The sequence below is a fragment of the Rhinoraja longicauda genome, chromosome 1 (assembly GCF_053455715.1).
Source record: "Rhinoraja longicauda isolate Sanriku21f chromosome 1, sRhiLon1.1, whole genome shotgun sequence".
Taxonomy (NCBI): domain Eukaryota; kingdom Metazoa; phylum Chordata; class Chondrichthyes; order Rajiformes; family Arhynchobatidae; genus Rhinoraja; species Rhinoraja longicauda.
The window spans coordinates 105,070,359-105,095,466 of record NC_135953.1 but is presented as its reverse complement, the minus strand read 5'-3'; the positions used below and the strand labels follow the sequence as shown (position 1 = coordinate 105,095,466).

At 46.7% G+C, this 25,108-nt stretch overlaps 1 protein-coding gene across 1 annotated transcript in view; it reads left to right on the top strand.

The window, feature by feature from the left end:
* Window positions 1–1,423: 1,423 nt before the first annotated feature.
* The window catches only part of psd3l (pleckstrin and Sec7 domain containing 3, like), a 296,641-nt gene continuing 272,956 nt past the window's right edge, over window positions 1,424–25,108 (top strand). Inside the window, exon 1 of the mRNA XM_078403848.1 lies at window positions 1,424–1,575. The gene's annotated coding sequence lies outside the window, so the exon portion shown is untranslated. The remainder of the gene's footprint in view (window positions 1,576–25,108) is intronic.

The following is a 25,108-nucleotide window of genomic DNA, read 5'->3' as shown; positions in this document are numbered from 1 at the left end:
AGAAGAGAGAGTAAAGGAAAGAGAAGGGGGGGGAGAGAGGGGGGGGGGGAGAGGAGAGGGGGAGAGAGGAGAGGAGAAAGGAGAGGGGGGGGGAGGAGAGAGAGGGGGGGGAGAGAGGGGGGGGAGAGAGGGGGGGGGAGAGAGAGGGGGGGGAGAGAGAGGGGGGGAGAGAGGGGGGGGGAGAGAGGGGGGGGGAGAGAGGGGGGGGGGAGAGAGGGGGGGGGAGAGAAGGGGGGGGGAGAGAGGGGGGGGAGAGAAGGGGGGGGGAGAGAGGGGGGGGGGAGAGAGGGGGGGGGAGAGAGGGGGGGAGAGAGGGGGGGAGGAGGGGGGGGGGGAGGGGGGGGGGGAGGAGGGGGGGGAGGGAGGGGGGGGAGGGGGGGGGAGAGGGGGAGAGGGGGGGGAGAGGGAGAGGGGGGGGAGAGGGAGGGGGAGAGGGGGGGGGGGAGAGGGAGGGGGAGAGGGAGGGGGAGAGGGAGGGGGAGAGGGAGGGGGAGAGGGGGGGGGGGGAGAGAGGGGGGAGAGAGGGGGAGGGGGGGAGAGGGGGAGGGGGGGGAGAGGGGGAGGGGGGGGGGAGAGGGGGAGGGGGGGGAGAGGGGGAGGGGGGGGAGAGGGGGAGGGGGGGGAGAGGAGGGGGGGGAGAGGAGGGGGGGAGGGGGAGAGGGGGTGGGGGGAGAGGGGGGAGAGGGGGAGAGGGGGGAAGGGGGAGGAGGGGGGAGGGGGAGGAGGGGGGGAGGGGGGGAGGGAGGAGGGGGAGGGGGGGGGGGAGGGAGGAGGGGGAGGGGGGGAGGGGGAGGGGGGGGGGGGGAGGGGGGAAGGGGGAGGAGGGGGGAGGGGGAGGAGGGGGGGGGGGGAGGAGGGGGGGAGGGGGGGAGGGAGGAGGGGGAGGGAGGGGGGGAGGGGGGGGGGGGAGGGGGGGGGGGGGAGGGGGAGGGGGGGGAGGGGGAGAGGGGGGAGAGGGGGGGAGGGAGGGGAGGGAGGGGGGAGAGGGGGGAGGGTGGGGGGAGGGTGGGGGGAGAGGGGGGAGGGAGGGGGGAGAGGGGGGGAGGGAGGGGGGAGGGAGGGGGGGAGAGGGGGAGAGGGGGGAGGGAGGAGGGGGAGGGTGGAGGGGGAGGGGAGGGGGGGAGGGGTTTGGAGAGGGGATTGTGTGGGAGCGAGAGGGGGAGAGGGAAAAAGAGAGAGTAAAGGAAAGAGGAGAGGGGAGAAGAGAGAGTAAAGGAAAGAGAAGAGAGGGGGGAGAAGAGAGTGGGGGGGAGAGAGAGCAAAGGAAAGAGAAGAGAGGGGGGGGAGAAGAGGGAGGGAGGGGGAGAAGAGGGAGGGGGGGGAGAAGAGGGAGGGGGGAGAAGAGGGAGGGAGGGAGGGGGAGGAGAGAGAGGAGGGAGGGAGGGGGGAGGAGAGAGAGGAGGGAGGGAGGGGGAGAGTGACTGCGCAGCGGAACCCTGGCTGGGCAGAGGCAGAGGCAGAGGCAGGGACTAGCTGCACAGAGGCAAGGACCGAGAGGCGGCAGAGAGGGGAGCCGGCGCTACCTCGGCCGCCACCGCTCAGTTTAAGGGGCAGAGGGACGTCGGCAATGACAGGGTAAGGAACACTCGCAGTTTTTAGTCGCACCGTGTGACATGTGCTGCGTTCAAGGCACTTCAGTGAGGGGATCGGGCTGCCAAGTGAGGCAAAGAAAGCTTTCGCTGTTGTTGTTGGCGTTGTCGTTGTTGTCTGCTCTCCTGCGGTCCTCTCATGCCGCTGGTTTCCAGCATTTCGGTGAAGGCAGTAGGAAAGGCACAAGGGGCGCAGGCCGGGTGCCGGCTGGATACTAATTGTGAGCGGCGCCCTCCTCTCCATCTGTCACCCCCTGATCACTGTGTCAGGGTCAGTCCAAGCCCAGTGTAATCCCCAGCCCCGACTACAGCGTTGGCATTACCTGCCAGCCCAGTGCTGCCGCTTATTCGGGGCTTGTCGCAGACTTTAGAGACACTCTCAAAACGAGACAGTATTTTGCCGCTGGTCATAGGCGGGTGGGTGGGGGGAGGAGGGGTGGGATGTTGTGGTTAAAGGGTAAAAGGCATTTTGCTGCCCCCCCCTCCCCTCCCCTCCCCTTGCATCTGTGGTTTCCCAGTGCCACACCGTGTGGCTAGTGACTGTCTGTGGGGTCCCAGGGACAATCTCTGCTCTCCTGGTGCCTGTAAAGAGGTGAAACTTTAAACTCAGCTTGAAGCTTGAAAGGAGGTAGCGGTAGAGTTGGTGCCTTGCAGCGCCAGGGACCCGGGTTTGGTCCTGACTACGGGTGCTCTCTCTCTGTACGGAGTTTGTACATTCTCCCCGTAACTGTGGGGGTGTTTCCCCGGGTGTTTCCCCGGGTGCCCCCCCCCCCCCCCCGCCAAGACGTACAGGTTTGTAGGTTGTGAAACAGACATTGGTCGTGGAACACAATTCCTTCTCTCCAGAGATGCTGCCTGTCCCGCTGAGTTACTCCAGCATTTTGTGTCTATCTCAGGTTTGGGGGGCAATTGGCTTCGGTAAAATTGCAAATTGTCCCTCGTGTTGTAGAATGGAGTTAGTGTGCGGGGATCGCTGGTCGGCACTAACTTGGTGGGCCGAAGATTATTAAGGGGTTGGACACGTTAGAGGCAGGAAACATGTTCCCAATGTTGGGGGGAGTCCAGAACCAGGGGCCACAGTTCAAGAATAAGGGGTAGGCCATTTAGAACGGAGATGAGGAAAAAAAAATTCAGTCAGAGAGTGGTGAATCTGTGGAATTCTCTGCCTCAGAGGGCAGTGGAGGCCAATTCTCTGAATGCATTCAAGAGAGAGCTAGATAGAGCTCTTAATGATAGCGGAGTCAGGGGGTATGGGGAGAAGGCAGGAACGGGGTACTGATTGAGAATGATCAGCCATGATCACATTGAATGGCGGTGCTGGCTCGAAGGGCTGAATGGCCTCCTCCTGCATCTATTGTTTCCGTGCTGTATCTCTAAACTGAACGAAATGAAACTAAACCTAAGTGCCACCAAGTCAGAGTAAGGAAAAATAAAGTCAGGCTCCTCTTTCCCTTCCCTTGCCAGTAACTTGTGTGTGTATGGCTTTCGTATTGTACCGTGCAGTCTGCGTGCACTGAGTTAATGGGGACATGGATGAGACGGGGAGAGAGCTGCGTCCACTAACAGACGATGCGTCCAGGCAGGCAGGGAGCAGAGTAGACCGTTGGGTAGAGTGATTCTGTCGTGAACTGTGTAACTCGAAGGAGCACACACAGTGGTTTGCAAATGTCTCCAGACTGTGCAATCCCTCAACCGTCTGCAGCCTTTATGCATCCAGCATTGTTAGTCTGAGACGCAAAGTAGGTAGTCTCTTTGTGTCCCTTGCTCTCGTTGCAGAGGGAGATGCTGCTGCAGTTTCATGCAGAATTAATGCAATGAAAAAAAAACCCGTAGTTGTCAATTATACACACACTGTGGGCAAATAGAAAAAGACACAGAGTGTTGGAGTAACAGCGGGTCAGACAGCATCCCCAGAGACGTCTAGTTTCCCTCTTCCCTGACTCTCAGTCTGAAGAGTGGTCTCGACCCAAAACGTCACCAATTCATTTTCTCCAGAGATGCTGCCTGACCCGCTGAGTTACTCCAGAATTTAGTGTATATCTCCGGAGAAAATGGACTCCAGTATGAAGAAGGGTCCCGACCCGAAACATTGCCTGTCCATGTCCTTCAGAGATGCTGCCCGACTCGCTGAAACACTCCAGCACTTTGTGCATTTTATTTGGTAAACCAGCATCTGCAGTTCAATTCAAGTGGGTTGATTAAGCCACTTCAAAATAAGTTTCAAAATATTTCTAATTTTAATCCATGAAACCAAAAAAAATAATTCTTTGGTTATTAGGACGGGGACATAAACAGTTCATTTTCTGCTGCAGATTCAGCCTTGAGTGCTTTGCATAACGGTGTCAGTCTTTGCACTCGTAAATTATCAGTGATTTATTGGCCTCAATTGAATTGTCATGTGATGGCTGAGATGTATGTGCAATGCAACATGCATTCATGATTTCCACATGAGAAATACTTTGGACTATTGAGAGTCCTTTGAAAAAATGGACGGACGGTATTGAGTGATATCAGTGTGAATAGTTCAAACTTCTCAGAAATAATGAGCAAAGCACACAGTGCTGGAGTAATGCAGCAGTTCAGGCAGCATCCGTGGGGGGACTGAATAAGCAACATTTCAGGTTGAGACCCTTCTTCAGTCACTTCTTGAGTTTGAATAAGGGTCCTGACCGGAAACGTTGCCTTTTAATTCCCTCCACAGCTGCTGTCTGCCCCCCCCTGCTGAGTTTCTCCACCACATTGTTTTACTTGATTTCATCATCATTATCAGTTCCATGTGTCTCCATCTCAGAAATAATACTTTGTAATGCGACTTCAATACCAATCGCCATTCTGCTTTTGTTCCCTCATCACATTGATGAATACAAGTCTGTAATTTTTTTGTTAATCATACATAATTTACAACAGGAATGTGGGAAAGGCATTTTGCCTTTTGAAATACCATGTTGTGTGTGTGTGTGTGTGTGTGTGTTGTATATTATTTGAAAATTATATTTTAAACATATGATTCAAGTCCCCAAGCTTCCCAAACTTGGGAAACTTATTTTGCTGTTCACTTTATTCAAGTATAATTACAACCAATGGTTGAAAATATAAATGGTGGTCAAGGAAAATTGCTGTCAGCACATTCATTGAAATTAGTCAGGCTGAGGTTGAAGCTGGGCAATTTTGAATTAGATACCAGATTGCTGCCTGGATTAGAGGGCTTCAGCATGAAGGAGAGGATGGATAAATTTAGATTGTTTACCCTGGAACATCAGAGGTTGAGGGGAGACCTGGTAGAAGCATGTAAAATTAGGAGAGGCATAAAAAGGCGAGACAGTCAGAACTTTGAATCTCAGGGTGGAAATGCCCAACACTGGAGGGCATAGCTGGTAAGGTGAGAGGGGGAAAGGTTCACTGGAGATGTGCGGGGCAAGTCTCTTTACATAGAGAGTGGTGGGGGCCTGGAACACATTGCCAGAGGTGGTGGTGGAGGCAGATACGATAGTGGCATTTAAGGGGCTTTTAGATAGGCACAGGGAAGTGCACGAGTAGAGGGAAATGGATCATGTTCAGAAGATGAGATCAGTTTAGCTTGGTGTCATGTTCGGTGCAAATATTGTGGGCTGAAGGGCCCTTTCCTGTGCTGCACTGTTCTATGTTCTATTGCCATTGTACAGTTTACTTTATAATTGTAAACACTAACTCCTTGTCGCCTTCAAATAAAGGTGGCAAGAATGTCGAGTCTCCATGGAAATTCTAATGGTTAGCTATTCTTGTCCATAAGTATTCACAGACTACTTCCCATTAAAGTTGTGAATCACCATTGAGATCGGTGGATGATGAACAAGTGGAGGAACCAGGGCTAATACCTATCTGATGGATCAATTAGTTTACTGTATTGCACTATGGATTCATCCACACTTGGTCTTTCCTGATCTGGATGAATCCCATTGTGCAACACAGCATACTAATTGATCCATCAGGTAAGTATTTGCCCACAAACAAAGAGAGAACCATATAATTCAATTTGTTGGTGTAACTTGTGATGTTGTGCCATTACTCAGAGTGACTTTCCTTGCACCCAATCTCATTGTTTAAATTGTGAATAAATCTGCTTTACATTGTTGACATTTCCCTTTTTAAAAAACAACAACAGCTCTTTCTAAGTTGCTGGTGTCCTAACCTCTAACCTAACTCCATGGCAACTATTGTGCTGAAGTCAGCAATCTTTTCCCAGCTGATTCATTTTACTTAGTGCAAAACATAATATAAATAATAGTGATCTGTATTAGTGACAAACCCAAAATAGTTACCTAAACGTTTTTCAACTTTGTCTTTCAAAGGTCTATTGGGAATGAGGAGAGAAGCGAGAGGTGGGGAAAGAATACTAATTGGACTTTTCTTTCAAAGGGTTGGCATCTGGTGATAGGTCTGCAGCGGTGGAACTAAAGATTTACTAATTGCATGTAGTTCTGAGCATTTAACGCTATTTTGTGCAAACTAAATGCAATTATTGTAAGTTAGTTTTATTTTTAATTCCCTTTAAAAAACATTATTTTAACACAGCTTCACAGTGATTGTAAGAATAATAACTATATCCCATCGAGTTAGACAATAGACAATGGGTGCAGGAGTAGGCCATTTGGCCCTTCGAGCCAGCACCGCCATTCAATGTGATCATGGCTGATCACTCTCAATCAGTACCCCGTTCCTGCTTTCTCCCCATACCCCCTGACTCCGCTATCCTCAAGATCTCTATCTAGCTCTCTCTTGAATGTATTCAGAGAATTGGCCTCCACTGCCCTCTGAGGCAGAGAATTCCACAGTTTGAAGAAGAAAAATCTCCATTGATGTTTGATAATGTAGAATTGAAAAAGAATGGGTGACGTTTCAGGTTGGAACCCTTCTTCAGACTATCGTCGATATACCTTTTCTCCAGAGATGCTGCCTGACCTGTTGAGTTACTCCAGAGTTTTGTGTCTATCCTCAGTATGAACTGCAGTTCCTTCATGCACATCAAGGTAGTCTAGAGTGTTTTATTGTCAGATGAAATGAAGCAGAACAATGAAATGCTTTTGCATTTCAGCAGCACCTCAAGTTTGTAAACACAGTACTCACTAGATAATATAATAAACAAATATTTTAAAAAATGTTCAATAAATAAAAAATCCAATGCAATGCAAAAAATCCCCAAAACTAAGCCCGAAGTCCCCCGTGCAATCAAGCAGATAGTAGTTCATAGTTTTGTTGGAGTTCATAGTGTTCAATAGCCTGATGGTTGTTGGGAAGAGGGTATTTCTGAAGCTGGATGTTACATTCAGGCTCCTATACCTTCTTCCCTACGGCAGGGGTGAAACGAGAGTGTGGCCAGGGTGGTGCAGATCCTTGACGATGCTGGCTGCCTTTTTGAGACAGCGCCTCCTCGAGTTCCCTTTGATGGTGGAGAAGTCAGAATCTGTGATGAACTAGGCAATGTCCACCACTTTTTGTAACTTCTTTCATTCTGAGTTGCCGAATCCAGACCGTGATGCAGCCAATCAACGTGCGTTCTACCATATATCTATAGACGTTCAAGAGAGTATTCGTCATGATACAGATTGTCCTCAATCTTCTCAGGAAGTAGAGCTGCTGATGGGCCTACTTTATGATTGCATCAATGTGCTGGGTCCAGAACAGATCTTCAGTGATATGCACACCCTGGAACTTGGCGTTGTTGAATCTTTCCACCAACGACCTGTCGATGAAGGCAGGTTTTGGGATTCTCGGCTTTTCTCTTAATGGATGATAAAAAAATCTCTTCTGCTGTATGATTCCTTGAATGTGCCAAAGTTGCACATATTGCACAGGTATAATCTAGCCGATTTTAGCCTGTGCCATCACTTGATGGCCCAAAGGGCTTGTTTCCAGGCTGTATCTCTTAAAACTAAAAAAAATCTAAAACGCTTCTGAGCTTATGGTGGAAGGTTGGTCATCCATGAAGTAGCACAAGATGGTTGAGTCCAAGACACTTCCCTACTGCTGAGGCTTAATAAGGCATCGGTCAGACTGCATTTGGAGTTATGGGAGCAGTTTTGGGTCCTATATCTGAGGAAGGATGTGCTGGCAATGGAAAGGCTCCAGAAAAGGTTTACGAGAATGATCCCACAACTGATTGGGTTAACATATGATGAGCGTTTGACAGCACTGAGCCTGTGCTTGCTGGAGTTTAGAAGGATGAGCGGGCACCTCATTGAAACTTACTGAATAGTGAAAGGCCTGGATAGAGTGGATGTGGAGAGGATGTTTCCACTAGTGGGACAGTCTAGGACCAAAAGCCATAGCTTCAGAATAAAAGGACGTACCTTGAGAAAGGAGACGAGGAGAAATGTATCTCGTCAAAGGGTGGTGAATCTGTGGAATTCATTGCCACAAACAGCTGTGGAGGCCAAGTCATTGGGTATTTTTAAGGGGGAGATTGACAGATTCTTGATTAGTACAGGTGTCATGGGGAGAAGGCAGGAAAATGAGATTGAGAGAGAAAGATAGATCAGCCATGATTGAATGGCAGAGTAGACCTGTTGGGCTGAATGGACTAATTCTGATCCTTGGACTGATGACCACTTCCCGCGATGTCTTTGGGCTGGGGCGATTGATTTGCAACAAAGCACGACCATCTTCCTTTGTGCAAAGTGTGACTCCAGCCGTTGGAGTGTTTAAGAGGTGTTTAGATTGGCACATGGATGTGTTGGAATTGACTGATAGATGAGGTTAGTTGATCTTGGCTTTATGTTCAGCACAGACATTGTGGGTCAAAGGGCTAGCATATTTTCTATGCTGTATTTTTCTATGCTCTGATTATTAAAGATGTTGCATGACATGCTGGGTTCCTCCAGCACTTTGTTTTTGGCTCAGGTTTCCAATATCTGCAATCTCTGGTGTCTCCAAGATGCACCTCTAGCTGTGCATTGCTGCCTCTGAACCCCACTGATCGGGCTTGATAACATGCTCCTAGCCACTTGATCCTGCAGTGCCAGAGCATATATGAGATCAGTTAACCTACCCTCCGTTAACCTGTATCCGTCTACCATCCACCGTTCAAACTTCTTCGATCCTTATCTCGCACAATTCTTTTCATCTCTGGCCTTTGTCCAACCATCTGCCTATCAAAATCAAAAAGCCCTCTCACCTTTATCCACCTAACACTCACCAGACGTAGTCCTACCCCACCACTCTTCCGGCTTCACTCCTCCCGTCCCCCACCACCTACCACAATCAGTCTGAGCAAGGTCCTGACCCAAAACTTAACCTATCCATCTTCTCCAGACATGCTGCATGGCCTGCTGAGTTACTCTAGCTCTCTGTGTCCTTTAAAAAAAATCCTTATAATAAGCTGTTATCATTACATAGAACAATTGCAAAATATTGCCTTTAAAATTGATCGGAAATTGTGGAAAAATATTGGACATCTAAAATCAAGATCAGAATGCAAACCTAACATCTCGAATTCTGCCTTTTAATCTGTACATTTAAGATGCCAGCAAATATGTGCCTGTTTTAGAAATGTGTGTCACCTTGTGCCAAAAATAATCTCTGTCACAATCATACTGATTTCATCCCTGTTGTACCCATCTCTGGTGCTGGATATACATAAGAATTTGTACAGTTGCCTAAACAACAGTTTTCCATGTGAATTTTACTCCTCGAGTCCTTTGTCATCAGACCATGAGTGTATATTTGTGTAGTCCTATGTGATGGATATAGTGATTGTTGGAATAAGTGACGTTCAGAAATTACACTGGTACATTTACAGTGGAGTTCAGTTCTGACACAAGCTGCACCCATTGCAGCAGGTTTTGTCGAACCAACAGGAATAGAAAACTGCTACTGCCAGGGGAACTGAAATGGATTAGGTTAGCAATGAAATTTGTGTTTCTGCAGTAATATAAGATGTTCTGTTACAACACGTCCACCAGCTAAGTATGTAGAGGTTATGTATGTCAAACAGTGTTATCTTTTTAGCGAAGGTTTGTTTTTTGTATTCACGTTGAGTAAATAATGCCACTTCGCTCCAAGGCAAATGACTGTTTTCAAAAGCAGGAATTTTTAAAATACTTGTCTTGCGCTTCTTAAAACTTGCATTTGGAATGAGCACAGTTTGATGGAGCCAAGAGACGTGATTAACAGAGAAAGTGCTCTCCAATGAGATCCGAGACTTTCGACCAGTTTACTTTGCTTCTCCGATAGTTGAAAGTCTATAATGTTGCAGAGCAAGGCTATTTATTTTTTAATGTAGGGTTTAAACTAAAGGACTTCCTGTAATGTGGTAGAATATGGCCAAGTCTGAGCTCATGCATATCACGTGGCTTCACAAAGTAGTTTAGGAATGTTTTGTGGTTTAGTTTAGTTTAGAGATACAGCGCGGAAACAGCCTTTGGCCCACTGAGTCCGTGCTGACCAGTGATCCCCGTACACTAGCACTATTCTACACACACTAGGGCAATTTACAATTTTACTGAAGCCAATTAGCCTACAAAACTGGAATCAGATAACCCTGGCAGTGAACAGGCATGAAGACTATAATTTACCTAAGTTTGACATTGCAAACTCTACTGTGAAACTGGAAGCAGATTTGTACTTGTCAATCACCTGTTTACCTTTCACTTGTGAGAGTTGCAGCCTTGCAGCACCGGATAGTCGGGTTCGATCCTGACTATGTGTTCCGTCTGTACAGAGTTTGTATGTTCTCCCTGTGACCATGTGGGTTTTCTCCGGGTGATGCGGTTTCCGCCCACACTCCAAAGATGTGCGGGTTTGTAGGTTAATTGGCTTCAGTAAAATTGTAAATTGTCTCTAATGTGTAGGATAGTGTTAGCGTACAGGGTGATCGCTAGTCGGCATGGACCTGGTGGGCTAAAGGGTCTGTTTCCACGCTGTATCTCCAAACTCTAAAGTCTTATTCCTTCATTTGATGTTACTGACAAGGTCACTTTTTATTGTTCATTCCTAATTTTCTATTTCCAAAAATATGTTTACAAGATTTGCAGGTATAAAATGCGGTACACTGATAAGTCATTCCTCAAAGTACAAAATATATCATGCCCTTTGCTGTGGTTGAAAACTGCCAACTAGAATGGGGCAACCTGTGACAGCCAGAATTTCCTTCTTGCACTCAAGTATCTCAACTGGAACCTTGATGGGTTGGAGGCGGGGGGGGGGGGGATTGTTTGCAGTTGGAGGCGCAGGCTTCCTTTGCAATGCATAGAGACAACAACATGGGAGCGAACTCGTGGAAAATCATTCATTTTGGACAACAAACCCAACACCGACTGCTGCCATTGCTCTCCCTACTCTGTCTGATCTGGTGACTTTGGGCACTGAATCGGGCCATCGAGTCTACTCCACCATTCAATCATGGCTGATCTACCTCTCCCTCTCCATATAGATCAGATGTAGCATACATCAAAACATCAAGTTGGATAGGTACATCGATGGGATAAGGAGATACAGTAAACCCTTGTTTCAATGGACTCCTTTATAACAGTTACAGATGGACCTACCGAAGCCACCCCCAGCTTGCAAGGGGCACCAGCGGCTCTCTTTCACCCACCACGCGGTCTAGTTGGTGTGGCCTGTTGTTATGGCTTACGTTGTAGCCCTTGGGGACAGCGCTTTCTTCAGGCCGCCGTCACTGACAGGATGCGCCCGGTCACCATAGGGCCCTTCCCTCTCACAAGCTGCCTCTTCTTACTGTTGGCTGTGCAGAAGTGCAGAATATAATTCTCAGCATTACAATGCATCAGTTCCAGAGACAAAGTCCAATGACCACAATGAAGTGAATTGGACAGTACCCTAGCTTTTGGCAAGACTGTTCAGATGCCTGATAATAGCGGGTGTTAGACCGGCCTACCATCAACAGTGAGACCCACCCTTATGCCAGGTACTAATACCGAAACATAGCCTGAAAGAACACGGGAAAACAAATAAACCCACAGCTGAAACAAAACAGAACATTTTGGAAGAACACAATTAGCAAATTTAGAAAGAGAAACCGGACAGTGTTTCGGGTTAGGGACCCTCCCTCATCAAGTTCCGGGGAAGCAAGTTCTAGAAGCCCTTTGTGATGGAGAGTCCTAGACCTGAGACTTTGACCAGGCTCTTTTTTTCCACTAGTTCTGCTTGACTGGCTGAGTTGTTCCAGCATTTTCTGTTTTTGTTTGAGAACAGCAGGAAGCCAATGAACTGTCAACACATACCCTCAGGTAGAAACATGCAAAACTAGGTTGTCAGGAATAAGAGGTGTGGCTGATGACCAAGCACCTTCAATGCTACTTTAAATCACCTCTATCTATTCTGTTTCATGCAATCCCCACCTTTCGGCCCTGCTCAGGTAAAAGGTATTCCTACTCGTGATTCATGTTCATTCCTATAGAAGGTCTATAAATATGCACAAAGTGACACATTTTCCTTCAACTTTGTCCCCTTCGATCTCTCCATTTCACACCTCACCCTTCCATATCTCTCGTTTCCCTTTCCCCTTACTATCAGTCCGAAGAAGGGTCTCGACCCAGCACATCACCCATTCCTTCTCTCCAGAGATGCTGCCCGACCCGCTGAGTTACTCCAGTATTTTGTGTCTTATCAAATGTGACACGGCACAGTGGCACAGCTTGTAGAGCTGCTGCCTCATGGCGCCATGGACCCAGGTTTGATCCTGACCTTGGCTGCTGTCTGTGTGGAGTTTGCTCATTCTTCCTGTGACCGTGTGGGTTTCCTCCGGGTGCTCCAGTTTGCTCCCACATCCCAAAGATGTGTACATAGAACATAAAACAGCATAGCACAGCACAAGAATGATCACTTTGGCCCAAAATGTCTCTGAAAAATGATGCCAAGGCCAGAGATGTTGCCTGGCCCGCTGAGTTACTCTAGCACTTTGTGTGTATCTTTGGTATAAACCAGCATCTGCAGTTCGGTGTTTCTGCATGTTGCCAAGATCATCTCTTATCTACTTGCATGTAATCCATATTCCTACATTCCCAGCAAATCTATATGCCTATCCAAAAGTATTTTAAATGCCACTAATGTAGCTGCTTCAACCAGCACCCCCATTCCAGGTGCTCACCTCCCCCTGTCTGAAAAAAAACCTGCGCTGCATATCTCCATGAAATTTTGCCCCTCTCACCTTAGAGCTATACCCTCTAATATTTGATTTTCATCCGTCCTGGGAAAAAGATTCTGACTGTCTACCCTTTCTGTACCTCTCACAGTTTTTATATACTTCTACAAAGCCCCTCTGCAACCTCTGGCATTCCAGAAAGCAATCCAAGTCTGTCGAACCTCTCTGTGGCTAAAACACTCTAATCCAGGCATCGTTCTGGTAAACCTCCTCTGCATTCTTTGCAAAGCCTTCACAGCCGTTTAATGGGGCAACCAGAACTGCACACAAAATTCCAAATGAGACCTAACTAATGTCCGATAAAGCTGTATCATGACTTTCTGATTCTTATACTCAGTGCCCTGACCTATGAAAGCAAGCTTACCTATGCCTTCTTTACCACTCTCATGCTGCCTTTGCCACTCTAGGTTTGTCGGTTAATTGGCCTTTGTAAAATGTCCTGGGTGTGTAAGGAATGGATGAGAAAGTGGGATAGAATGGAATTAGTATGAGCAGGTCATCGATGATCAATGTGGACTCAGTGGGTCGAAGGGCTTGAGTCCAAGCTGTATCTCTAAACTAAACTAAACTAAACTAAACCAAGTAGAGTGCACTCAATTGGCTGTCAGGGTAGGCTGCAAACAATTTTAGAGCACGTGAAATCGGAGTTATTTGATCAGAATGTCTTTGTTAGTGCCAAGAAGCAACTCCAACTTGTTTGGATTTTTGGACCACAGAGAAATTGATGAGTATCACACAAACCAACCACCATTCCATTGACTCCATCTATATTTCATGCTGCCTCGGTAAGGCCACCAGCACAATCAAGGGTGAGTCTCATCCTGGTCACTCCCTCTTTTCCCCCCTCCCATCAGGCAAGAGGTACAGGAGTGTGAAAACACATAGCTCCAGATTCAGGGACAGTTTCTTCCCAGCTGTTTTCAGGCAACTGAACCATCCTATCAACAACTAGAGAGCAATCCTGAGCTAATATCAACCACACTCGAGACCCTCAGACTATCTTTATTGGGACTTTACTGCACTTTGTCCTGCACTATACATTGTACCCTTTATCCTGTGTCTGGAGACTGTGGATCGCTCGATTGTAATCATGTATAGTCTTTCCACTGACTGGTTAGCATGCAATAAAATATTTTCACTGCACCTGGCTACACATGACAATAAACAAAACTAAACTAAACAATGGATATTTGGAGGGAGAGCGGGTCACAGTGGCCATAGTTCAGGGCATTGAATATAAGAGTCAGAAAGTCACGATGCAGCTTCATAAGACTTTAGTTAGGCCACATTTGGAGTAATGTGTGCAGTTCTGTTCGCCCCATTACACAAAGGTTGTGGAGGCTTTGGAAAAGGTACAGAAGAGGTTTACCAGTGTGCTGCCTAGATTAAGGTGTATTAGCCTTATTGAATGGTGGAGCAGGACTGAGGAAAGAAAAGCCTACACCTGCTCCTATTTCCTACGATAATGTCCAGTTATTGCACCTTTGTGTGTTTGAAGTGCATCCCTTGGAAGATGCGTGTGGCTAACAAAGAAAAGCAACATTGAAGACCCCTAAGCCAACTCAGAAGAAAGGTGGGATTCCTGCTCGCCAATATCACAGGCTCAACTTCAAATGGGCAAGTGGAACTTGTATCTGTCCACTGTGATGGCTCGATTGTAATCATGTGTTTAAAAAATAGGTGCAGGAGGAGGCCATTCGGCCCTTTGCGTCAGTGTTGACGTTCTGTTGACTGGTTAGCATGCAACAAAAACTTCTCACTGTACCTCAATAAACTAAACTAAACTAAAACAGATTAGCTGGTCCTTTATCTATTTACTGTGAGTGAGATGGCACAGATACTGTTGCCTAAGAAACAGCAACCGTTATGCATTTGGTGTCATTGAGTAGCTTTGATGTCTTGAACAAGCTATATAATCGCAAATGTCATTGTTATGTGTATCTCTCAGTTAAATTATGCACCACCTCACAGATGGCAGTCTGGTTGGTCTCTCTTGAGTCTCATTTTTTTTCCCTTTCACGACATTAATTTTTAAAAATAGCAAATTAATAAAAATAATTAACAAGCCTAACACCCTTTACTTCCTTCCCCCTTCTTAAACGTCGCTGATTGTGGCTGTGGCTCTCCTGCCCACCTCCGCCGTGGGCCTGAACGCACCAGCGAGAGTGTTACGTATTGACACGTCTGTCATTTAGGGACGGAAGGAATTATCTACCAGCTGGTCTTGAGGCAAATAATAGACTAATACTGTAGGGACAGAGAAACACATGCAGCTGAAGAACTGCTTGCTGGCTCCATGTTCCACCAAGGAGCAACAGGAATTTGCAATTTAGCAGATGCCGTGCCGAGGAAAATAATTGTTCGGAAGGTGCAAAGACTTCTGATGGTAGTTTGGAATTATGTAGCACAGATGGATCCCGTCCAGCCCATCTTGCCAGTGCGGTTCTTTTGCACAAGTCTTCCCAAACGTCCCACTCTCTCAATCTTGTTCCACTGACCTGCAGCTTTCCTTTTTTTTACACTCAATCTGCAGCAAAATGGGCCTGATGAAGTTGCAGTTGATTCCAAGTGAAAGTTGCAGAGGTCACACCGATTTAACCAAGCAAAAGGTGGCAGCATCATGGAATTGTAAAAACAAAATCGAGAAGCAGAGGAGGCCATTGGACCCATCGTGTCCATGCAAGTTTAAAACAAAAGCCTAAACTAAATTTCACGCATTTAGAGTCAGAGAGCTATAACTCGGCCCAACTCATCTCTGCCCCATATAAGATGGCCCTTCTAAGCTAGTCCCATTTACCCACATTTGGCCCATATCCCGCTAAAGCTTCCCTATCCATGTACTTGCCCAAATGTCTTTTAAATGTTGTTATTGTACCTACCTCAATGATTTTCTCTGGCAGCTCGTTTTATATACCCATTACCTTCGGTGCCAAATAGGTTCTGATTAAATCGTGCCCCTCTCACCTTGAACATATGCTATTTCTGGATTCCCTTACCCTGGGAATAAAATGCTGCAATGTATCCTATCTATTCCCCTCATAATCTTATACACCTCTATAGGATCACCTCTCAATATCCTGTGCTCCAAGTAATAAAATCCCAGCCTGCCCAAACTCTCTGTGGAGCTCAGACCCTCGCGTTCTGATAATATCCTTGCAAATCTTCACTTCACTCTTCCCAGCTTAAAGGCATCTTTCCTACGGCAGGGTGATCAAATCCATAAAAGGCCACAGGTTATGATGTTTCAGTACATGTCTCAGATCTTTTAAGGGTAGGAACCATTTCTACCTCTATCAACTTCTTATAGGTCATTAGTCATAAGTGGGCAATGAGTTTTAGTTTAGAAAAATCGTGGAAACAGGCCCTTCGGCCCACCGAGTGTGCACCGACCACCTGTACACTCGTTCTATCCTACACACCAGGCATAATTTCCAGAAGCCAACTAACCTACAATCCCGAATGTCTCTGGAATATGGCAGGAAACCGGAGCACCCAGAGAAATTCCACACGGTCATAGGAAGAATGTATGAATTCCGTACAGGCAGCACCCCTAGTCAACCGCAAATCTGGGTCTCTGGCTCTGTAAGGCAGCAACTCTACCGCTGCGCCACCGTGCAGAGATTAGGGCGTTGCAGTTCCCTAATGCCTTTTGGGTGAAAATAAAATCCTACCCTGTCACACACCTCAGTTAAGCATCCTCAGTCCAAAGGAAACAACCCTATTCTGTCCAATCTTTACTCATAGCGACAGTGTTCCATTCCTGGCAACATCTTCATAAACCTCTACCATTTTCAAAGCAAATAACAATGAGGTAACATCAAACATACATCTAAGATGTGTAGGAAGGAACTGCAGATGTTGGTTTGCACCGAAGATAGACACAAAAAGCTGGACAAAATAGGCAAATTGATAGACAAAAACTCAGCGGGACAGGCAGCACTTCTGAAGAGAAGGAATGGGTGATGTTTCGGGTCGAGACACTTCTTCAGACAAAGAAGGGCCTCAACCCGAAACATCACCCATTTCTTCTCTCCAAAGATGCTGCCTGTCCCACTGAGTTACTCCAGCTTTTTGTGTTTACTCATATGTAACATGTGATCTAACATGTATGGAGAAGACCTCCTGTAGTTTGTGTTAATCTTTGCCTCTTGAATTAAGCTATTCGAGGTCTTGAGCTCTGGTTGTATTACAGTACAGCCATAATTTGGTCAAATGAGTGCAATGTAAAGTCACTGTACAGCAGTCTGACTGCAAGTATGCTAGTGCATCCTAGTCAGTATAGTGGCTTTGATCTTTCTGAAATGTTTGAAGTCAGCTGACAATGGTTGAATTACATATTTATAACTGCGTGGATGGCTTTCTCTAAGTGTGCAGTGCATTCAGTTCTGATTAGTCAGGAATGACTGATGAAAATGGAATCAGCTAATGGATTCAGAGGGTTTAATCCACAAGCTTTTCTATAATTTTATTACATGCTGTTTTTAGAGGAAAACAAAATGATGTTAATGACGGATAGGTGTGTTAAATCAGCTGTGGTCATTTGATATGTGTTTATTTGACATAAGTAATTGAGAATAAGATTATTAAGGGGTTGGACATGTTAGAGGCAGGAAACATGTTCCCAATGTTGGGGGAGTCCAGAACCAGGGGCCACAGTTTAAGAATAAGGGGTAGGCCATTTAGAACAGAGATGAAGAAAAACTTTTTTAGTCAGAGAGTTGTGAATCTGTGGAATTCTCTGCCCCAGAGGGCAGTGGAGGCCAATTCTCTGAATACATTCAAGAGAGAGCTAGATAGAGCTCTTAAGGATAGCGGAGTCAGGGGGTATGGGGAGAAAGCAGGAACGGGGTACTGATTGAGAATGATCAGCCATGATCACATTGAATGGCGGTGCTGGCTCGAAGGGCCGAATGGCCTACTCCTGCACCTATTGTCTATTGTCTATTGTCTAGAATATGGTTTAACCTGGTGAGACTCAAAGCTGCTTGTAGCCACACGATTGGGTGGGAGGATCTCAATGCAGTTATGTCATGGTCATTGTAACATGCAGAGAAAAGCTGAATAATTGCTGCAGTTGCCAGCAACGCTGAGAAATGAATGAGAACACTCACTTTTTAGTCTCTTTAGAGATACAGGATGGAAACAAGCCCTTTGGCCCAACGAGTCTGCGCCGACCAGCGATCTCCCGCTCTATCCTACACCATAGGGACAATTTACAATTTTACAGAAGTCAATTAACCTACAAACCTGCACGTCTTTGGAATGTGGGATGGAACCGAAGCATCCGGAGAAAGCCCACGCGGTCACAGGGAGAACGTGCAAACCCCCGTACAGACAGCATCCGTAGTCAGGATCAACGCTGGATCTCTGGCGCTGTAAGGCAGCAACTCTACTGCTGTGCCACCTTGCTGCCCCTTAGTCACGCTACTGTGCTGTCATCCAGAGGGGAGGCAAGGACAGGAACAATGTTTGGCCCACAATGTTTGTGCTGAACTTATGCCAAGTTAAACTGATCTCATCTGCCTATACATGATTCATATCACTCTATTCCCTGCACTTCCATGTGCCTATTCAAAAGCCTTTTGAAAAACCATTATTGGGCGGCACATTATGTAGGGTAGTGCCAGTGTATGGGGTGATCACAGGTCGGCGCTGTCACAGTGGGCCAAAGGGCCTGTTTCCGTGCTGTATCTCCAAAGTCTATTGTATCTGCCTCCATCACCACTCCTGGCAATACGTTCCAGGCCCCCATTTCTCCCTGTGTAAAAAGAAAAAAAACTTGCCCCAAACATCTCCATTAAACTTTCCCCCTTGTACCTTTTAGCTATGCCCTCTGGTGTTGGACATTTCCTTCCTGGGGGAAAAAGGCTCTATGAAGTCTCCCCTCAATCTCTGATGTTCCGGAGAAGAAAAAGGGCGTATTGCTTTTTCTTGAAGCTGGGTTAGCGGAGTGTTGGGTAATTGGATCCGGATGCTAACATTGAATTCATTTCCTACCTTCATATCATATGCTGAAATTATTTTTCCATTATTAATTCTTATGCCTGCATTTGTAATGGGAAAATCATATGTAAATGTACTGTACAGTAATTATACTGCCCTGCCGGTGATGTCATTGTGATTCCTCCACTGGGAAAGGTTTAGTTTCAGCGGGCCCAGTTTGCGTTGTGCTTCTCCATTATACTTGTGGATGCAAATCTTTATGATGGAAGAACTGAGAGGCATTGATGTACATTAAGTGAGAGAGTCTTTTCTTCTCTCTTGCGAATGAATGGCTGTGTGCATTGCTAGTCCTGTTGGCATGGAGAACCATCGCTTCATGAGATGGCCCTCCACACTGACGGAGAAAGTGGTTCAAGAGTCGAGAGTATTTTATTGTCGTATGTCCTTGACCGAACAATTAAATTTGTACTTGCAGCAGCACAACAGAATATACTAAACAATATAATAAACACGAAAAAAAAAGTTCTCTATATGCACACACACGCACACACACACTGCAAAAAGACAAAACCAATACCCCCAAGTCTATGTAATTCAGAGCTTATTTCGAGGTTGTAGTGTTTAATAGCCTGGTGGCTGCCGAAAAGAAACTATTCCTGAACCTGGATGTTACATTTTGCAGGCTCCTATATCTTCTTCCTGATGGCAGGAGTGAAATGAGAGTGTGGGTCTCTGATGATGCTGGCGGCCTTATTGAGGCAGCGACTCCTGTAGATCCCTTCGAAGGTGGGGAGGTCAGAAGCCGTGATGGACTGGGCAGGGTTCACCACTTTTTGCAGTCGTCCTCGCTCCTTTGCATCCCTTCTATGCTGCAGGTGGCTGAGTGTTAAGATTACTGAAGATGGCAGCTATGCAGTTACCACATAGTGAGACTGGGGAAGGTTCAGTGAATGAAAGGAAGTGCATGGTTCTGAGTTTTCAGTAACTGAACGGCTGTAGGCAGTTGCAGTGATATATGCTCAATCTGCCAGAAGTCATTCCACCGTACCTCAGCACTTTCACTCTCTTGGGACGGAGGAATGGGCACTGTGGGTGGAAATAATATCTAACCTCATTTTTATGAGGCACAGATTCCCTCCTTTTATTTGTTCCATTCGTCATGATGTGATGTGGTCTCGTGGAGAAAGATGATCTTCCAAATATCCCTTACAGCAAGTTTGAGGTTAGGATAAGCACACAGTTCACACAGAGTTACATTTTCAGATTTTAGGTTTTAGTTTTAGAGATGCAGCTTGGAAACGGACCTTTCGGCCCACCGTGTCCGCGCCACTGAGGAATCACCCAAACGCTTGCTCTGTCCCACACACTGGTGACAATTTACAGAAGCCAATTAACGTACAAATATCTGAGGAAACTGGAGCACGCAGAGAAAACCCACGGGGTCACAGGGAGAACGTACAAACACCATACAGGCATCACCTGTAGCAAGGAACGAAACGGAGTATCTGCTGCAGTAAGGAAGAAACTCTACTGTGCCACGGTAACTAACCCATAACCTCCCCCTCCCGCCTCTCTTCCTTGTACCCCACCCGAATGCACAACCATTTCCCCACTCTCCTTCCATCTAAATCCTATCCTCTGGCCTCACATTTCATGCTTCTCTCCTTAACTCACAGACTTTTGTTTCCTTTTCTTCTACCGTTTAGACAGGTTTCTCCCCTCTCCCCAGTCCCCCTTTACCCCCCTCCTCCTTTCCCTTCCACCTGTATCCCACCCTCTGGTTTTAAATTGCACTCCTCTCCTTATTTGACAACAGTTTGTCTCCTTTTCATTTTTCATTTACTCCACCCATCTGCCAATCGACCCCCTCACCTGTATCCACCTATCACTTGTCTGGCTTTGCACTGATCTCACTTCTCTTCCAGTCTTCTCTTTCCCACTGCAATCAGTCTGAGGAACGGTCCCAACCCGAAACATCACCGATCCACATCCTCCAGTGATGCTTCCTGACCTGCCGAGTTACTCCAGCACACAGTGTTTTCGGCTCAAGATTCCAGCATCGGCTGTTCCTTTTGTCCAACAAAAGTGTAAATCTGAAATAGAAAGAAAATTTACACAAAAAGCTGTAGTAACTCAGCGGGACAGACAGCATCTTCGTATTTGAAGGAATGGGCGACGTTTCGGGTCGAGACCCTTCTTCAGACCCGAAACATCATCCATTCCTTCTATCCAGAGATGTTGTATGTCCCGCTGAGTTACATAGAAACATGGAAAATAGGTGCAGGAGGAGGCCATTCGATCCTTCGAGCCAGCACCGCCATCCATTGTGATCATGGCTGATCGTCTCCAATCAATACCCCATGCCTGCCTTCTCCCCATATTCCTTGATTCCACTAGCCCCTAGAGTATCTAACTCTCTCTTAAATCCATCCAGTGATTTGGCTTCCACTGCCCTCTGTGCCACAAATTCACAACTCTCTGGATGAAAAAGTTTTTTCTCACCTCAGTTTTAAATGGCCTCCCCTTTATTCTAAGACTGTGGTCCCTGGTTCTGGACTCGCCCAACACTGGGAACATGTTTCCTGCATCTAGCTTGTCCAGTCCTTTTATAATTTTATATGTTTCTATAAGATCCCCTCTCATCTTTCTAAACTCCAGTGATTACAAGCCTAGTCTTTTCAATCTTTCCTCATATGTCAGTCCCGCCATCCCAGGGATCAATCTCGTGAACCTACGCTGCACTACCTCAATTACAAGGATGTCCTTCCTCAAATTAGACCAAAACTGTACACAATACTCCAATGTGGTCTTACCAGGGCCCGATACAACTGCAGAAGAGCCTCTTTACTCCTATACTGAAATCCTCTTGTTATGAAGGCCAACATCCCATTAGCTTTCTTCACAGTTACTCCAGCTTTTTGTATCTATCTGTGGTGTTAACCAGCATCTGCAGTTCCTTCCTATACATAGAAAGAAAATTGGTGGGCTATTAGGAAAAATCAGGGAAATGGAACTAATGGGATAACACATTCAAACCAGCATGGCCACAGTCGGGTGAATTTCTCTTCCATATTATTCCATGGTTCTGTGCTCAATCACACGATCCATTCACATTTAAACCAGTCCTTTGAGTGTTGCACCATTGCGAAGGAAAGTCTTTGTTTCTCTCCACTGTCAGGCATAGTATGAATAGTGTTTGCCTGTTTGCTGGATGTTTTTGTACATCATGAAGGAATTGTCCTGCTGCCAGTCATACTTTATTGTATTAACAATGCTCGGTCACTGATCCAGCTGGCATCACAGGGAAGGAATCAACACTGAAATAAGAGATCTGGGTTGACTAATGTATTTGTGTCCATGGATACAGGTTCCTCAGTGACCACATTCAAAGCAAAAGGCCTTCCAGAACAGGATAAATTCAATGTGGAAAATATTTAAATCTTTCGATTGGATAGCCAGAGAGTCACCATGCCAGAAAGATCAGGGAGCAGCTCAGACAACTGAGGCAAAAAGGAAAACGATGAGAGTAAAGAGTATACAGTGAGGCTGATCGAAGGTGGGATGTGGGATTCGGAAGGTTGGTGGAAGCAAATTCGACAGTAACTCTCAAAGAGAAAGATTTATTCCTGAAAGGGCAACATAGAGTGGGGTTAATTGGCATCTGGACTTGATGGTATAGCTTCTCAAAACCTGTGCGGACCAACTGGCTGGTGTTTTTGGGGACATCTTCAACCTCTCCTTCCTGGGGACAGAGGTTGCCACCTGCTTTTTAAAAGGGCATCCATAATGCCAGTGCCCAAAAAGAGTGAGGTGACTACCAACCAATAGCACTAACATTTGTGGTGATGAAGGGCTTTGAGAGGTTGGTTATGGCGCATCTCAACTCTTACCTCAACCAGAACCTGGACCCACTACAATTTGCCTACCGTCACATTAGATCAATGGGGGATGCGATCTCACTGGCTCTCTGCTCTGGGGGATGGGGGATGCGACCGCACTGTGGAATTCTCTGCCTCAGAAGGCAGTGGAGGCCAATTCTCTGAATGCATTCAAGAGAGAGCTGGATAGAGCTCTTAAAGATAGCGGAGTCAGGGGGTATGGGGAGAGGGCAGGAACGGGGTACTGATTGAGAATGATCAGCCATGATCACATTGAATGGCAGTGCTGGCTCGAAGGCCTACTCCTGCACCTATTGTCTATTATCTATTGTCTACTGGCTCTCTGCTCTGGGGGATGGGGGATGCGATCTCACTGGCTCTCTGCTCTGCACTGGACTACCTGGACGATGAAAATACATGTTGTTCATGGACTACAGCTCAGCGTTCAATACCATCAACCCCTCCAAGTTAGTTAGATGAAGTTTTCGGAGAGAAATTTGAGAATGTAAGGTTCTTACCATTAGGTTATAAGCCACCCAAGTGGAATATGAGGTGCTTTCCCACCAGTTTGCATGTGGATCCACTCTGGTAATGGAGGAGGCCATGGGCAGAAAGGTCAGTATGAGAATAGGAAAGGCAGTTAAAATGCTGAGCAACCGGGAGATCCAGCAGTCCTTGGCAGACCAAGTGCATGTGTTGGGCAAAATGGTTGCCTAGTCTACCCCGGGCCTCGTCAATGTAAAGGAGGCCACGTTGGGATCATTGAATGCAGCAGATGAGGTTAGAGGTGAACTTGAACCTCTGTCTCGCTTGGAAGGACCGCAGGGGTCCCTGGATGCATGTGAGGGAGGAGGTGTAGGGACGGTGTTACACCTCCTGCAGTTTTAGGGGAATGTACCTGGGGAGAGGGGGGGGGGGTGATTTGGGTGCGAATGAATGAGTGAATCAAGGAATTGCGGAGGGAGCGGTCTCTGCAGAAGGCAGAAAGGGGTGCATATGGGAAGATGTGACTGATGGCCGAATCACGTTGAAGGTGGTGGAAATGTCAGGGAATAGACAATAGACAATAGACAATATGTGCAGGAGGAGGCCATTCGGCCCTTCGAGCCAGCACAGCCATTCAATGTGATCATGGCTGATCATTCTCAATCAGTACCCCGTTCCTGCCTTCTCCCCATACCCCCTGAATCTGCTATCCTTAAGAGCTCTATCTAGCTCTCGAATGCATTCAGAGAATTGGCCTCCACTGCCCTCTGAAGCAGAGAATTCCACAGATTCACAACTCTCTGACTGAAAAAGGTTTCCCTCATCTCAGTTCTAAATGGCCTATCCCTTATTCTTAAATTGTGGCCCCTTGTTCTGGACTCCCCCAACGTTGGGAACATGTTTCCTGCCTCTAACGTGTCCAACCCCTTAATAATCTTATAGGTTTCGTATTGGATGTGGAGACTGGGGATGTATTGGATGTGGAGACTGGGGTGGGGTGAAAGGTAAGAACCAGGGGAGCTCTGTCCTTGTTCCATCTGTGGGGATAGGAAGCTAGAGCAGAACTACAGGACACAGAGGAGACGTGTTTGAGGGATCCGTCTATGACAGCAGGGGGGAAACCACGTTTACTAAAAAAACCTACCCTTACAAGCCATGTTTTCTAATTTTCTAATAAGTCTACGGTTTTCTAGATGAACTTAGATTTGCTCTCAATGAATCTTCTCCAGTAATTTCCCTACCATTGATGTGAGGCTCACCAGTCTATGATTTCCTGGTTTGTCTTGCCTTTCTTTAAACAGAGGAACAATATTAGCTATTCTCCAGTCCTCTGCGACCTCACCTGCAGCCAAAGATCTCTGCCAGGGTCTCCTCGAACAATCTTTCCTTTCTCAATAACCTGGGATAGATTCCATCAGGTTCTGGGGAAATATCTACCATAACGTTCTTCAAGAGGTCCTTCATCACCTCCTCCTTGATATCAATATGCCCTCTCAACAGCAAACCCCTCCAAGATCTCACTATCCTCCATGTCCTTCTCCTTGGTGAATACTGATGCAAAGTATTTGTTTCGTGCTTTGTCCACTTCCTGTAATTCCATTCATGATGTCCTTCCTTTGTCCTTGAGGGGCCTTTCTTTTCTGCATTTTGCCCTAGTTTCTATTGTATGTATAAAATGCCTTGGGATGCCTGGTGTGTAATTAACAAGAGTCTTTAGACATAAAGCAGAGAAACAGGCACTGCGGGCGGCCCACTGAGCCCGCAACAACCAAGGTGTAGAAGTGTGAAAACGCGCACCGCCAGATTCAGGAACAGTTTCTTCCCAGCTGTTATCAGGCAATAGAATCATCCAACCACAACCAGAGAGCAGTCCTGACCTACTATCTACCTCATTGGAGACCCTCGGACTATCTTTGATCAGACTTCACTGGCTTTATTTCTCACAAAACATTATTCCCTTTATCATGTATCTGTACACTGTGAAAGGCTTGATTATAATTGTGTACAGTCTTTCCGCTGACTGGTTAGCACGCAGCAAAACCTTTTCTCTGTACCTCGGTACACGTAATAATAAA